This window comes from Gopherus evgoodei, chromosome 7 (assembly GCF_007399415.2).
Source record: "Gopherus evgoodei ecotype Sinaloan lineage chromosome 7, rGopEvg1_v1.p, whole genome shotgun sequence".
NCBI lineage: Eukaryota > Metazoa > Chordata > Testudines > Testudinidae > Gopherus > Gopherus evgoodei.
In genome coordinates this window covers 91,151,070-91,168,291 of record NC_044328.1, presented here as the reverse complement: position 1 = coordinate 91,168,291, position 17,222 = coordinate 91,151,070, and the positions used below count along the sequence as shown (strand labels likewise).

At 43.5% G+C, this 17,222-nt stretch overlaps 1 long non-coding RNA gene across 1 annotated transcript; it reads right to left on the bottom strand.

Annotated features, from left to right (window-relative positions):
- Nucleotides 1-379: 379 nt before the first annotated feature.
- LOC115654244 lies at nt 380-15,968 on the bottom strand. The gene is made up of 3 exons (XR_004001144.1): nt 15,888-15,968; nt 6,910-6,917; nt 380-389 (listed from the first exon to the last, which is right to left on the bottom strand). It is a non-coding gene; the product is annotated as an uncharacterized LOC115654244 (long non-coding RNA).
- Between the last annotated feature and the right edge of the window lie 1,254 nt (nt 15,969-17,222).

The following is a 17,222-nucleotide window of genomic DNA, read 5'->3' as shown; positions in this document are numbered from 1 at the left end:
ACACACTTTAGCAAGCCAAGTTTCCTCTATTTGAGTTGGCCACAGAAGCAGCAGCTGCTCCCATTATTTGTGTTATGCCCAAAGGTATTTCTCTGAGTGAGTTATCATTTTGGATGACGTTTGACCTTTTGAGCAGGGCTATTCCAGGCCTATGCACTACTGGCACCTGAAGGCTTATGTGGGAGTTCAGTGCTGCACGCGCCATGTGCTCTGCTCAGTCCTTTATTATCTTATCTTAGTGGTGCATTGATAGCTTCTGAACATTGTCAAATTTCATTCCACTCCTATGAGGCGTGGTAGGGTAAGATTAGCAGTGTTAAGTGCAGGGAGCAGTGTGAACTAGTGGGTTCTAGAGCACTGGACTAGGATATAGAAGACCTGGCTCTGTTCTTGGCTCTGTCACTACCTGTAGAGTGACCTTGGAAAGTCACCTCATCTGTCTGTACCCCAGCTGTAAAGCAGGAATAATGATATTGATTTTCTTTGTAAAGACTTTGAGATTTATTGATGAAAAGTGCTAGATGAGAGCTTGATATTATTATTCTGAAGAAGGAAAGCAGAGTCAGAGAGAGGGAAAGTAACTTGCTCAAGGCCACACAGCAAGAATTGACACAAAAAAGAATAGAACAGTGGAGTCCTAATTCCCAGTTCCCTGCATTTCCCTGCATACACCTCCTAGCATCCTGTGTTGCAAACAAATAAATCAGAGAATAAAGACATCCTGTAGCAAAAATGAATACAAAGGAGTGAACTGAACACTTTTCTTCTTTGATAATTTGGTATTTTACTTCTGTAAAACACTTTTCAAACAGTCCATGTAACTACATTTTCCCTGTCCTGCTCATAAGACAAATATTCCATCTTGTAAACAGAGTTAAATTGAAATTGGATTCATTCAGAGATGTTGTCTCATATTGTAGATCTTGAGTGTTCAGGCCAATGTACTTGGCCTTAGGGTTTCTCCTTCTAAGACAAGACCATTTCCATTAAAAAAAACAAAAGATGCCACAACCTTTTTCCATGTTTGGGAGTGTTAAACTCCATGTCTTAAGAGATAAAAGGGGTTGAGCCATTAGAATGACAAGCATTTAAAGAAATATGCAGGAGAACTGACTTTGGTCTCTGAGCCAACTTCTGCAGTGAGCTTACCATTTGGCTGTGACAGTATATGAAGCAGCAATGGTAGAAACAGCATTTACAGAACTGGTTTAAACTGGCAGGAGCGTTACCAGCACGGAAACAGGCAGGGCCGGTGCTTCCATTAAGTGACCCTAGGCTTTTGCCTTGGGCGCCAGGATTGGGGGGGGAGGGGGCATTTTTTGCACTCTCCATGGGAGATTTCGATTCCACTCCTGTCGCGCAGCCGAAGAAAGACCTTCTGCCAATGTGCCGCGGAAAACAGAGGCAGGCAATTGAGCAGCTCAATGACTGCCACTGCTGCCTGCGGCATTTCGGCTGAGGGTCCTTCGGCGGTGCGATGGGTGTGGAATTGGAAGCTCCTGCGCGCTCTGTGGGGAGCACACAAAACGCCACCCCTTGAATTCTGCCTAGGGCACCAGAAACCCTGGCGCCGCTCCTGGAAACAGGATGGATGAGGTAAACTCTGAAATAAGGAGGGACAAATGCTATTTATCTTCTAACTGGAATACACAGATACACAGACATGTAATTCTAGGCAAAGGGTAATGCCATCTAGAGTTAAGTTTGCCCAACTCTTTCCATTATCAGACCCTGTTTTAACTTGCTAGTAACCTTGCTGTTTAGGCTGAAATTTCCCATGCTAGGTGTCTGCCTCAGGCTGAGTTTAATTGGAAAGTACCAGCTAAAATGATGTCTGAGTATGAGGATAGGGAAAAATATGTTGTTTTACAAGTGATTTCCTGAGAAGCTCTGGCACTTCCATACTCTGGTGAAGGGATTTAAAATTTGGCAGGAATGTTGCCCTGGTGCCAGGAATACACCTTTTGCCATCCGTATGAATGTCTGCCCAAATATGGCCAAGTTATAAACATCTGACAAATCAGTTTGCACATACTCAGTAGAGACTTGTTAGAGTTTGGCAGCTAAATTCCCTGAAAATTCCATCTGCACTGAGCATGCTTCAGCCTATGGCTGCAGGGGACTGAGCAAGACTTTCACTGCAATTGCTCCTCCCAGGTGCTGCAGGTACAGGGATTGAGAGCAGGGTGACAGTCTCTTGTCCAGTCAGTGCTGCTGTTGCCCAGGCAGCCTGGAGGAGAAGAGGGAACAGCCTGATTGGAATGCAGAAGGGCAAGGAATGGGTGGACAATAGGAGAAGAGAGGATTGCAGGAGCCAGAGTGTGCAGAGCTGGCGGTACAGACACACACATATGGAGGGATCCACGATTGGCTCAGAGGGGTACAAAGACAGACTGCATCATAACATATCTATGCAAAGGGCCCAAATTAAGGTTGCATGGAAAATTTTAATTCTGATCTTTCCTAACGTAAAAATACTTGACTTTGCAACCTTAATGCAGTTTTTCAATATAATATATATGGAGGTGTGAGTAGTGGCAGTTGTGACTAAAGCACAGAATACAAGCTCAGAGTGGCAGTTAAAGAGCTTTCTGGGGAAGAGAGAAGAGGTCCTATGAATGGACCAAGTCCCTCCCTGCCCTTAGAGCTGAGACCCTGTGTGAGTGCCTAAACACAGATCCTCCAAGTGTTACCCAGGGTTCCTTCAACCCAAAGCTCTTGGGTACTTATACTCTGTGTGAGGTGGTGTCAGGAAATGAATCAAGGGAGATACGGCTGTCTGACCAATAGATGGCTGGCACAAACAGGGAAACACAACAGTGCTGTCACTTAAAGCTAACCTTTACTTAGTCTCAAGCACTTACACACATCCGCAACAGGTTAGTAAACCACCCCCAACCCTCAATAATGACCAAAGCTGAGTGTGGCTCTCGAGTGGCACAGAGGCAGCCTTCTCGTGGCCAAATCTTCCATCTGCTGGTGGGGACCACAAGATGTGTCTAGAGGGAGAGTCCAACTACCTCAACATTTTTCACCTTATTTATACATTAGTAATATAATGACGTCACTTAAAGAAAACTTGTTAAGCAAGCAGTCTCAAAGATCAAGCAAGAGGTTTCTTTCTGATCAATTAACCCAAGTGTTTGGAATTAAACAAAGGCTACATATAGCTGGACACCCCCAAAGGTCAGGCCAAGTGGAGCAAACTAACTGCACTCTAAAAACAACTCTCAGAATGGCTGACAGACACATTCCTGAGGGCACATAGACAAGCTTCCTGATCTTCTAAAATGCTTGTATCAGCAATTTCAACACAATTCTTATCAGGAAGGATGTGGGGTCAAACTGCACTTTCAGTGGCGCCCAAAACCGCCTCCTGCCTTGGTTAAGCTGAGGCTATTGCATGGCCAATTTATGGCCTGCTGACTTGGCTACTTTTAGCAATAAGCAATATGGGTTTTAAGCACTTTACTGGTTTGCCAAAATCTCCCCTTACACTAGGGCATTGCTTTCTTGAGACCCCAAAACCAAAACACCATAAGCCTCAGCCTAAGGGTATGTTTAGACTGCAATAAAAAAAATGTAACATCAAGTCAATTGACTTGAGCTCCTAAGGCTTGGACTGCAGGCTAAAAGTTGCAGTCTAGATGTTTGGGCTGGGGTTAAGGCTTCCAAGTCCAGGCTCCAATCCGAGCCCAAATGTCTACAGAGCATTTTTTGGTCCCCAAGCCTTAGCAAACTGACCCAGCCACACCTTTGCTGCCAGTCTTTTATTGCAGGGCAGACATATGCTAAACATCCTCTCTGAGCATGGCTGTCTCTACTATTCCCTTCAGAGCTTCTTCCTAGACAGCCACTTTCAACTCCTTTATGCAGTTAATGAGCAGCACCTGCCTCATTGAGATAACAGCACTTCCTCAGCGTTAGGCATGTTTTAACATCTGCTAACATGCAAGGGGTTAACAAAAGAGCACCTGCTGCCCTTCCATATGTTCAAGCAGACCAGAAAATCTTAGTGGCAAAGAAGAAAAAATGAATGAACTATGGATTATATTTAAAATGTTAGAGGATTCCTCCCCCCCTACTATTTTCACTTATCCTCCAAGTAGGAAGGATTTCTTCATGGCAGAATACATTGCATATAGCTTCCTCAAGATGTTTTCAAGTGTCTAAATAACCAAATCATACACTAATAGCAATAAGCCACACCCAGATGCCTTTCTGAGGTGGAAGAAAGCATTTGATGGCAAAGTATGTATTCCAGTAGACCATAAGCTCTTACCCTGTTGGGGCATGTTCTGTTTTACATCACCAATGAGAAGGTGCAATTTAGGAGGATAAAGAATTGCTATCTTTGTACTAATTAGGGAAAGCACCTCTTTCTCAGTCTTTGCTGTTCTAAAAGTCTACACACGTACACCCTTCTCCTGAGGAAGGTAAAGTGAACATTTCTCTGCTCTTGCATAGAATGCAGGGGCAAATTTTACTAGTAATGTGTGCAGTTTCATCTTAAGCATTCTCAGATCAAGGTGTGGAGACATGTCCTACTGACTACATCTCTAGAAAACAGCCTTCATAAAGAGATTGATTGAATCTTAGTATCTGCTGCCACTTCAAATAAGCTTAGGATCCCAAATGACAATTCTCCTGTTTCAAAGTCAGCAAGGCAAATAATGGGCCACTTCTTGCTACTTGTACCTTCCCCGACACCCAACACCTTGCACAGCCACTTATGTAGAGGATACAATTTAGCCCTCAGTGCACCGTACAATGTGACTAGACCTGTACTACCTACAGCTCAGAAGTTATGCCTCCTCCAGTGTTCCAGCTGCTTTGTCTCCTCGCATATGATGAGTTAAAAGATGAGGCCAATTCATTACAAGCCAGCACGTTTCAGTTTTGCTGTTTTCTGCCAACAGCTGTAGCATAAGGATGATTACAATAACTTTCTTAAAAAAAGGACTTCCATTGTCTTCAGATGTCTAGAATTCTAAAGTAATTGATACATGCACCTGGTTTATCTAGAAATTGCCTAATGTAAATCCTGCCTTTGAGTATTCCCAGGCCTGTGGCTGTTACAGCTCAGATTTGCCTGATGATATACCACAATATGTACAATAATTTTTCATTATTTACATAAAAATCAGGTTAGTTTTTATTTTAAAAACATCATTTACAGTTTATTTGTAAGAAACCTTAACTCTGTAAACAGAAGCTTTGAGTAAAATTTGAATAGGACTTTTAAAGCTTGCTGCAATTATAGATCAAAGAAGGGAAGTTTGTACTTTTGAAAGTCTAATTATATCCTCCATAATGGAGATCAGAAGAATTTTCTTCCTTTGGATTTTGTTTAATCTATTTCTTTGTGTACCCTGATCAAAGTAGTACAGTGTTTAGACCAAATCACTTTTTTCAGATGCTGCTTTAGGTGCTTTGCAATGTAGCTCTGAAGGTTCAGTTATACTTGCCCACATCTGACTACATTAGACAGCATCCAAGTTTCCCAGAGACCCTCTTTCTTCCCTTCCTGACCTCTATAGTGCACACTTGCTATTTGCAGGTCCTGAGAGTGCTATTGAATGTTGGCTACAGTGCGAGTGGAGAGATGTCAGGGTGAGACAAGGTCAGGGTCATGGCTCTACCTTCCCTTGCACACCAATAAGTGCTAGGGGGAAGCACTGGCTATGCCTTCTGAATCTGAAGAGTATAACAAATCCTGCTGCTCATTGCTCTTCCCACAGGAGCCAGGACAAATCAGTTCAGGGCATTTCCATCTTACCAATGCCAGCAGGAACAGTAATTGATTCTAGTCTGGGGAGATGATAAGATAACAGACCATACAATCTGAGTATTATGTATGAGAAAGTTATTTGACACAGGGTTTTTATAGGGACTCCAGGGATTTAATTTCTCACTGCCTCCCAGCTTTGCACAAGCTGATTTATGACACAGCAGAACATGGCTTTACAGGTGGAAGGAAGTGAACATAGTACTTTTTTTTTATATTATGTTTTTGAGAATTCAGGTTTGTTTGTTTGTTTTAATTATTCCAAAGATTTCAAACCTAACTTGTCAATAAAATGTACCATATGCATGCTCATGGGTGCTCATCTACTCATGACTTTCCTCACAACGTGATATGACAATTTATTCAAACCCTTATAACCTTTTCAGAACACAACCGATTGTCACCAAACTACTGAAAGGCACTTTGCAAACCAGGGATTTTGTCAGATTTCCAGATTCTGTTTCAAAACCTCTGAGAATCTACAGTTGTTCAAAGAGAAAAATCACAACATTTTACTTAAAATGAGAAAAGTGTACTTGGTTTGATCTTTGTTTTCAAGAAAGAACATAACTAATTTTGCTTAAACTTGTCAAGAAGATTCATTCCTAGACTGAGACTCGATCTGCCAAATTTCAGGCCCCCAAAATACAGATTGGGAAAAGTTATAAGTAGTTGAGCACGAGGCTATAGAATGAGAACACTTGCGCAGCCATCTCGCTCAGTGTCAGTACTTGCTGTGCCCATAATAAGAATGGACATACAGTGTCAGACACTGGTCCATCTAGCCCAGTAGTCTGTCTTCTGACAGTGGCTGGTGCCAGGTGCTTCAAAGGGAATGAGCAGAACAGGGCAATTATTGAGTGATTGATCCCCTATAATCCAGTCCCAGCTTCTGGCAGTCAGAGGTTCGTCAGGGAGTTGTAGTCCCTGACCATGTTGGCTAGCAGCCATTAATGGAGCTATCCTTGATGAACTTATCTTATTCTTTTTTGAACCCAGTTATACGTTTGGTCTTCACAGTATTCCCTGGCAATGACTTCCAAAGGTTGACTGTGCATTGTATGAAGAAATACTTTCTTATGTTTGTTTTAAGCCTTCTACCTATTAATTCATTGGATGACCCCTGGTTCTTGTGTTATGTGAAGGGGTAAATTACACTTCCTTATTCACATTCTTCACACTGTTCATGATTTTATAGCCCTCTTATTATATTCCCCCCCTTAGTTATCTCTTTTCTAAACTGACCTATTTACATCACACACATGTAGTGAAGATTTACTGGTATTAGATAGCATGTATAGCTCATTAGTTTGAAAGTGCTAAGTATTATCATTATGACCATAGGCCTACAAAAATCCAAAGAGAAGATTAGCTGTGGAAGTTTCATACTTGCTGGGCCAAATTCTTCTCACCTGCACCGCTACTCATTGGAGTTACTCTGGATTAAAACAATAATTGCTCCAGACTTTTACCAGTGTGGCTGAGAGAAGAATTTGTTTCCTTATGCCATTCATAAGAACATTAACTATGGCTATTTGCAATATTAACAAAAACTTAAGAACATAAGATGGAAAAAAATATGCCTAAGGGACTTTTTTGTATTAACATAACAAAAGGCTTCTTAGAAGTTCAACATACAGTAACTGAGCTAAAAAGATGTGAAATAATTGTCATATAAGGTTTCAGTTGTTCATCTGAAGAGTAAATTCTCTCATTTTAGCAGTGATTTTAGCTAGTGAAATTTTAGCCTTCCCTTTTCAATTATTATTGGTCCTATTGTTTATGGCTCATCAATGGTTTATTCCTGATGTTTGTTAATTTAGTCTACATTATTGTATGAAGAAATTAGAATCCATCTTGTGAACAGCTAAATGAAACTAATTCCCTAGAGCAACCAAGGCATTGGGTCTAATAATGAGCTTGATACAGAAATGTACTAGCAATATAATTTGGCTATCAATCACTGTCAATGCTGGAGCACATGAGGCTTGTGGCAGCTGCAGGAACAGCTGTAACCCAGGTCTATTGTCTTTGTGACCAGCCCACATATTTCTGTAGCCTATTAATGGCATTTTTAGGGCTTGAAAACTGGAAGGTTGTAATATAAATCTGAATATTCTAAATGACACTCACTAATTAGGCATCACTTTCTACAATAATGTCTAATTTTTGAGAGTTCACTTGGCAAAAAAAGGCATTTCAAATGGCACAAGTACTACAGCTTTACAAATGTGACATTTTCTTTTTTAACACAAGGAAACAGAGAGAAAAACATTCAACAGATGCATCTAATTTGCTCCTTTTACTCCATGCACTTTTATCATTTCCAAATATGATGGGCACGACTTTGCTTCTGTGAGCATGAGGTGTGTGGAGCATGGCCTGGCACGTAGTAGGGTCCTGAGCTGAAGGTAGAATGGGTAAGGAGACTTGGAAAAACAATGCACTCTGTAGCAAGATAATGCTTTTCCAAGAAGGAAACAGCATCCTTCTGTTTAGCCACATGCTTCCATTGGTAGCAGGTGCACAGGGGTCCAGAGGCTAGTCATGCCCCCAAGCTGGCCACCACACTACTTTGGGCCATCTAACTCCACTATGTAACTCCTCGCTTAAAGTCATCATGGTTAACATTGTTTCGTTGTTACGTTGCTGATCCATTAGGGAACACACTTGTTTAAAGTTGTGTAGTGCTCCCTTATAATATTTTTTGGCAGCCACCTGCTTTGTCCACTGGTTGCAGGAAGTGCAGCCTGTTGGAGATAGCTAGGCGGGGCTTGGAACCAGGGTGGACCGGCAGCCCTGCATCAGCTCCCCTAAGTTCCCTGTGCAGCAGCCGCCAGAAGGCTACCAATTGCCTCTGGTTCAGCTGTACCTCCCCTCACTGCCATGTGAGGCTCCTGCCCTCTGCTTTGGAGCTGCTCCCGGGAGCCTCCTGCTTGCTGTGCAGGTGAGGGGGGAAGGGGGAGCTAAAGTCAGGGTGTCCCCCTCCCCTCATTCCTGCCCCCCCACTTACCCCTTCTCCGTATAGAGCAGGGTGTGGACAGGACAGGGCTCAGGCCAGAGAGAGCTTGCTGGCCACAGCTGCTGTCTCAACTTCCTGATGTTTTTAAAGGCAGTGTACTTAGAATGGGGTCGGCGTATTTAAAGGGGCAATGTGCATCTCTCTTTCACACACAGGGTGTGTGTCTCTGTCTTTGCCATGCTGTCTCCCCTCCCTCCATTCGTTCTGCCTTGTAGAGTGTGAGGCTACATTAACAACAATGTGTTAACCCTTGAGGACTCAGTCGAATGCTATTTCATCATTTAGCAGTAAGGCATTCCCTGGAAAATATCCCATCCTCTGACTCCGCCACTTTGACCAAGCTTCACAATCATCGTTGCTGAGTACAGTATTAAATTGTTTGTTTAAAACGTATATTCTGTGTATGTGTATATATATATAGTTTTTTGTCTGGTGAAAAAAATTTCCCTCAAACCTAACCCCCTCCACCCATTTACATTAATTCTTATGGGGAAATTGGATTCCCTCAACATCGTTTTGCTTAAAGTCACATTTTTCAGGAACAGAACTACAATGATAAGCAAGGAATTACTGTATTAGCCACATTTCCTGCTTAACACTCATAGCAGGTGTAGAATTGGTCCTGGGTAAATGCAGTCAAGGTGCACATTGAACTTTGCAAAAAACTGGTGATGGTGGTAGTGTCCACCAAAGTGAAGGACCAGTGCATTGACTACTGAACGGAGCTCTGGGCGGTACTAGTAGTTACAGAACACTAGCAACGGGTTTGCAGGGAGCTGGCTGGTTCCATACAATTGGTTTGTCTCCCTGCCTCCAGCTGTTAAGCACATTACAGGTATTTCATATATATTATCTACATTTCTTTTACCTGTAAACAGTTGGTGCAGTTGCCACAGGACTGTGTGTGCTGAGGGCAGCATGTTAAAGTTTCTAGATAATCAATTACTCTCCAAACTTCCAGTCAGTCATTTTAATGCAGTGATTTGGAAGATGCAAGATAATGATTTTGATACAGTCTGCTTGGCAACTGCAGGAACATTGGGTCAAATGTAACCCAGTTGTAAGCAGCTGAAAGTTCCACTGAAGTCTAACGGCACTTACATCAAGGCTGGATTTGGCTCTCAAACTCAGGTCAAAATTTTGCGAAAGTGATCACTGATTTTTGAGTGCCCAGTTTCATACACCAAAAGGTAAGGTGCCCAGAATCAGTGGCCATGTTAGGAAAGGTGGCTGCCTTGGTTTGCCTTGAAGTAGTCTTGTACAACCTCAGTCCATAATGTTTAGTGAGGAATGTAAATGGGATGACGCTTCAGCATTGGTAAGTGTGAGCTGTATTGCTCCTTGTCAAGATGGCCAGGAATTTTTCAGTGAAACATTTTGTTGTTGGAAAATGCCAGTTAATCTAAACTGAGCTTTTTGTGGAAACACAGTGGTTTTGACAAAACTTTCACCAGGGCCCCTCCCAGCCCTGTAGTTAGGGTGCTCCCCTGCAATGTGGGAGACCCAGGTTTGAGTCCTGCTCCAAATCAGGCAGAGCAAGTCTTGAACCTGCATCTCCTGCAGCCCAAGAGACTGTTCTAACATCAGGCTATAGGGTTTTTTCTCTTTCTCACTCACTCAAAAAAAATCTCATTTGTGCTTTGATGTGGTACAAAACCAAATTCTGAAACCTCTAAACTTTTCCTGAACCAGAATTCGTTTGCCAGTCCGCCCTACTTCTTGGTTTATGGGAAACAAGTAGTAGTAAGAGATGCTCACTAAAAAAACTTCACACTTTACTCCTGAGGGAATTCTGCACCACTGTTTGTGTGCAGAATTCATGCACCCTACAGATTTCTTTGCTTTCCCACAGAAAAATGACTTTCTGAAAAGGAAGCAAAGGGAAGCTGCAAAAGCAGTCACACACCATTCTCTAGCAGAGCAGATACATTGTTTCTGGCACCCAGATCCGCCACCGAAGAGGTAAATCACTGCAGGCCTGGGGAAACCCCAAACAGTGGCTCTTACCCTGAGGTGAGCTCAGCTGCTAATCCTGTGTGGGCTGGAGGCAGGAGAGGACAGGACTTCCTCTTCTCCTGCAAAGAGGGTTTGGGTCTGGGTCAGACCCACCCCCAGAAACCTCTCCCAGCTGCAGGAAGCTCAGCATCTTCCAGCTTCCTGCCCCCATCACTCCTCAACTGTGGGGGCAGAGGTCACTGTTCGGGGAGCTGCTCCTCCATCCACCCAACCCCCATGCATCCAGACCTCCCACACTCATATACCCCTGCCAAGCCTCACTGGGTACATCCAGAACCCTCCTAGCCCTCCGTACCTGAACCCCACCCCACTGAACCTCAACCCCTGCCTCTGGAGTCCCCCTGCACCCAGACCCCCTGCCTCCAGATCCCCACCCCTGCATCCAGACCACCTAGCACTAAGCTCCCTACACTCAAACCTCCATCCTGATGCCCAGCCACCTGCATCACACTGAGCCCCCACATCCAGATCCCCACACCACTGACTCCCAACTAGCTGAACCCAGAGCTCCACTCCACCAAGCCCCACTGCCCCAGCACCCAGACTCCCCTGTCCCGCTAGGCCCCCCACACCCAGACCCCTCTGCTGATCCCCAACCATCTTCACCTGGAAGCCCCTGCAGAGTCCCATTGCTTCTGCATCTGGACCCGTCCCCGCCACAAGCCTCTGTGCATCCATATCCCCCATACCTATACCCCCCACTGAGCTACTTGCACCCAGATTGTCCCACACAGAACCCTCTCACCCCACTCCTGGTCCCTCCACATTGAGACCCTCCACACTTGGATCCTGCCTGGTTGAACCTGCCTGATCCATGCCTGGGGAAGAGGGGCAGGGCCCCAGGGTGTTTGAGGCAAACCTAGGCCTTGTGCTGTGTCAGGGTCAGGTGCAACCTCACTGCTGAGTCCATGTCCTGGGGGTGGGGGTGCTGCATGGTGATCTCCCCACTGCCTGTGCTCCCCACTGCCGTGTTGGAAGCTCTGCATTTATTTATTGACAAATAAAACTTGCAGAATTTTTAAATATTGTGCTCATAATTTTAATTTTTTTGGTGTAGAATGCCCTCAGGAGTAACACTTTGAGCTGTCTTCATACTGCTCTGCCAATATGCCAGACCCCTATTTTGAAGGGCAGTGTAGAGGTGAAAAGTTGTCTCCATTAAGTTTTTAGCCTCGATTATAATGATGATTTGGACACTTGTTGATTCAGTACTGAATGAGACTTCCCAACTCATTTCATATAGGTCACCAGAGACATCCTACAGTGGCAATGACATTTGGCCACTATGGCTCAGAACTGGATTCAAACAAATGACCTAAGAGTGAAGAATTCCATTATCAATGCTTGGTGCCTTTTCTTCAGCTGGGCATTTCTCCAGTTTGTTATGTACGTTTCTCATGCTCCACCTACATCTGTGCTTTTGCCTGGTACCATAAAATGAAGTTACAATAGACATTATCATAATTTGATGCTGGCTTCAGCCATGCTGCATTTGTTCTACAGATAGCGCTGGGCCATCTACTGTGCTTTATTTACAATTAATTCAGCTTCAAGATCTTTGTATTTGTGACTTGAATTAGTGGTTTTGTTTAGAAAGCCTTTGGAAGAGAAGGCTGCGTGCACAGGAATTCTTACTAATGCAGAGATCCTGGTATTTTCATCTTCTTCAACAGTGATAAGGACACCAGCATTTTTGAGAGAGGTAGTAGGCTTTTCTACTGTATACTGCATGTTATAATTATCCTTGATGGCAACATTCCACTCTGTACTAATATACCCTTTGTTCTGGAGGCAACATGCTAGCACTGTTGTAAACCATTAATGAGCTTAACAAAGAGATCCTTGGCTCTAAAATGAAGAGCAAGACAACATTCATGTAGAATGATACCTTATGAGAACGATTCCTGTCATTATCTCTCTGACAGTTTCCACCAGTATTATTTTCTCTGCTAGAATCTTATTGAAAATAGAGGCAGTTATAAAGGGCATCTTTGATTAGTTTATGTGCCCAAATTAAAATCAGAGACATACAGCTGTTTAGTACCTGTATCTAGTGTGAGAGATTAGTTCTCCAGTCACATTAAAGATTCACCAGCCAAGTTCATCTATATGAGCAAATCATTTCCATTCTAACCCACTGAAAAACCCTCTACACTGAAGAATATTTTCATTGTTCTTTTCAAAATAAAAACATTACATTTTCCCATTCTTTTAGCTCTGCAATTCAAAACAGTGCTTTTTTGACATACAGGACCAGAGTTTCATGTGGCAGAATGCCAGGACTGTACACAGTTATGTGCTTAAATTGTGAACAAAAATCCTGGATTTACATGTCCAAAATTCAGCTTAACCATCTAAATGGTTATTTGTATGCATAAATTGCCGATCCACACAGTCATGGGGAATACTGATATAAATTAGGTGTATAATTGAAGAAACATTTTAGTTTGCAATTAAGCGTTTTATTCATTTGAAAATCTGGCTCTGTTATCCAATCATCAAAGAAGCATGCAGCATATAAACATGCATCACACATCTTTCAGTACTCACAAATGTTTATTTAACACAATATAATAGATATGTTTAGTCCTTTGCGCCTCCTTGACTGTATAAAGTATGCTCTTCACAAAGGATTACCAGTAAGCAGAAAGAATCAATGTTGTAGATTAGAGGGCAGCCTACTACATTAGTATTTCATTTTGAGTTGGCTGAGGCATTCAGGTGATGTTTGAAAAGTGCCACATTCCATAAATGAAGCTTTTTGCATTGCAAGGCAGCAATAAAACTAGCACTAGCAATGATCTAAGTATTCTTAGAAATATACCTACTTTTGCTGCTATAGAAAAAAAATAGCTAAGCAATAGAGTAAGTTAGCATAGACAAACCTCATGATCAAAGTGATGTAACAGTGGACTGATAAAGGGAATGAGTAGCTCAGAGGTATCCCACCACCAGTCCTTATGGCCAACTTTTCACAGTCTTTATTGGATATTTTTATTCCCAATACTGCTGTTGAAGTACACAGTGTAAGCTTGTGACTATGCTAATGTTATGTAGTGCACAAACGTGCATCTGCACCTAAATGACCATTAAAAATAGGAAGCAGAAGCCATGAAGTGGAAATATATGATAAGAACATAAGTATGGCCATACAGAGACAGACCAATGGTCCATCTAGACCAGTTTCCTGTCTCTGAAAATGGCCAGTACCAGCGCTTCAAAGGGATTGTACAGAACAGGGCAATTTTGGAGAGATCCAGGCCTGTCTTTCATTCCCAGCTTCTGGTAGTCAGGTTTAGGGTCGCCCTGAGCGTAGTATTGCATCCATGACCATCCTGGCTAATAGTCATTGTTCCATGAATGTATCTAGTGTTTTTCTGAACCCAGCTATATCATCGCCATCGCAATATTCCATGGCAATGAGTTCCATAGGTTAATTGTGCATTGTGTGAAAAAGTGCTTCCTCTTGTTTGTAGTAAACCTGCTGCCTATTAATTTAATCAGGTATTGTGGGAAAGGTAAATAACACGTCTCTATTCACTTTTTCCACACCCTTCAGGATTTTATAGATCTATATCATATCCCCACCCTTAATTGTCTCTTTTCTAGGCTGAACAGACCTAATCTTTTTAGTCTTTCCCGGTATGGTGGTCATTCCATATCCTTGATCATCTTTGCTGTCCTTCTCTGAACCGTTCCGGTTATTCTATAACCTTTCTGAGATGGAGCAAGTAGAATTGGACACTGCGTTAAAGGTGTGGTGCATGCACCACAGATTTATTTAGTTGCATTATAATATTTTCTGTCTTACTTTCTTTTTCCTAATAGTTCCTAACATTTTGTTAGCCCTTTTGACCACTGCTGTGCAGTAAGCTGAAGTTTTCAGTTTCCATCATTATATATGTGTAGTTGGGATTCTTTTTTTCCAGTTTGCATTACTTTGTACTTATCAGCATTGAATTTCATCTGCCATTTTATTGCCCATTTACCCACTTTAGTGAGATCCCCTATAACTCCTTGCAATTGTGCAATAATTGATCCATGAAAGGGCCTTCTCTGCTATCCCACGGCTACTTAGTTTCCTTAAGAGCTTTTGGTGAGGGACCTTGAGAAAGGCTTTCAGAAAATCCAAGTACACTATATCAGCTGGAACACCCTTATTTACATGCTTGTTGCCAATCTCAAAGAATTCTTAAAGATTGATGAGGGAGGAATTTTCTTTACAAAAGCCTTGTTGACTCCTCCCCAATAAATTGTGTTTACCTATGTGTCTGGTAATTCTCTTCTTTAATATAGCTTTTACCAATTTGCCCAGTACTGAAGTTAGACTCGCTGGCCTGTAATTGCCCAGATTGCCTCTGGAGCCCTTTTCACAAATCAACGTTACATTAGCTACTTTCCAGTCATCTGGTGCAGAGGCTTATTTCAGTGATGGATTACATAAAACAGTTAGCTCTGCAGTTTCATATTTGAGTTCCTTCAGGACTTTTGGGTGAATATTATTGGGTCTTGGTGACTTACTACTATTTAATTTGTCAGTTTGTTCTAAAACATTCCGGGGGCTGTCAGGGACAGGAACAGGATGGGTGGATGGGACAGGGGTTCCAGGGAGGCCGTCAGGGGGTGAGAAGCAGGAAGGGTCGTATAGGGGGCAGGGCTGGGCCATGCCTGGCTGTTTGGGATGCTTTTTTACTGGTGACCCCTTTCAAATAGCAAGCCTCTGACCCCGCTATCAATTAAAAATGCTTTTTTTATATATAACAACTTATAAATGCTGAAGGCAATGCAGGGTTTGGGTTGGAGGCTGACAGCTCGTGCCCCCCCCATGTAAGAACCTTGTGACCTCTAGTTTGAGAACCCCTGTTCTAAAACCACTTCTATTGACACAGCAGTGTGGGACAATACTTCAGATTTGTTCCCCAGAAAGAATAGCTCGAATGTGGGTTTCTCCCCCACATCCTCTGCAGCGAAGACTGATGCAAGGAATTAATTTAGTTTCTCTGCAATGGCCTTGTCTTCCTTGAATGCTCCTTTAACACCTTGGTCATTTAGTGGCCCTACTTCCTGCTTCTGATGTACTTAAAAAAATTCTTACTGTTAATTTTTGCATCTTAGCAAGTTGCTTCTCACATTTTTTCTTGGCTTACCTTATTATACTTCTACATTTAACCTGCCAGAGTTTGTCCTAATAATCTTCACTAGGTTTTTTACTTCCAAATTATAAAAGCTGCTCTAATAATCTTCATTACTCTGCTGTTTAGCCATGCTAGCACTCTATTATCATGATTAGCACAACTGAAGTTAATTCTTCAGTTAACTTCTTTTCAGAATTTTTGGACAGCTTCTTAAATATATGGAGGAAGTAGCCAAGTCCATTACTTGTCTGGATCTTTATTGCTTACTTCAGATTTGTGAGCTGGTGTCAAATGAATAAGAAAAATGATCTTCTGGTCTTTATTTTTAGAAGTTTTTGCTTGACAGCTAGTTATGGAATATTGATTATATAAAGCAGGGATGGGCTACATTTTTGGCCTGAGGGCCGCATCGAGTTTCCAAAACTGTATGGAGGGCCGGTTAGTAGAGGCTGTGCCTCCCAAAACAGCCAGGCATGGCCCGGCCCTGCCCCCTATCTGACCCCTCCTGCTTCTCGCCCCCGGTATCCCCCCTGGGATCCGCTGCCCCATCCACCCCTCTGTCCCCTGACAGCACCTGGAACACCAGCCCCCGACTATCCCCCACTGCCCCATCCAACCCCCTCTCCTTCCTGACTGCCCCCTGGGGAACCCTTCCCCCATTGAACCTCCCTGTTCCCTGCCCTTTGACCTCTCTGACTCCTAGCCACACTCCTGCCCCCTGCCCACCACCCTGAACTCCCCTGCCCTCTGTCTAACCCCCCCAACTCCCTGCCCCCTTACCGCGCTGTCTTGAGCACCGGTGGCTGGCAATGCTACAGCTGCACCACCCAGAGCACCAGGACAGGCAGCTGCACTGCCCAACTGGAGTCAGCCACACCACCACGCTGCCCCAGGAGCTCTCAGACCTGCCGCCCAGAGCACTGAACTGGCAGTGGAATGAGCTGAGGCTGCGGAGGAGGGAGAACAGCAGGGGAAGGGCCGGGGGGGTTCGCCTCCTGGGCCAGGAGCTCAGGGGCTGGGCAGGAGGGTCCTGCAGGCCGGATGTGGCCCACAGGCCATAATTTGCCCACCTCTGATATAAAGGGAGCTGTATTGCTGGACCTGGTGAGACAAAGCTGGCAACAGTCATAGACTGGTATCACTGTTATATGGTGAGGCAGTGTCCTCCAATAGATATGGCACTTGACTGGGATTCTTGAGACCTGCATTTGATTCCTAGCTCAGTCACTGGGCCATCTTTTGTGACTCACTGAGTCTGTTT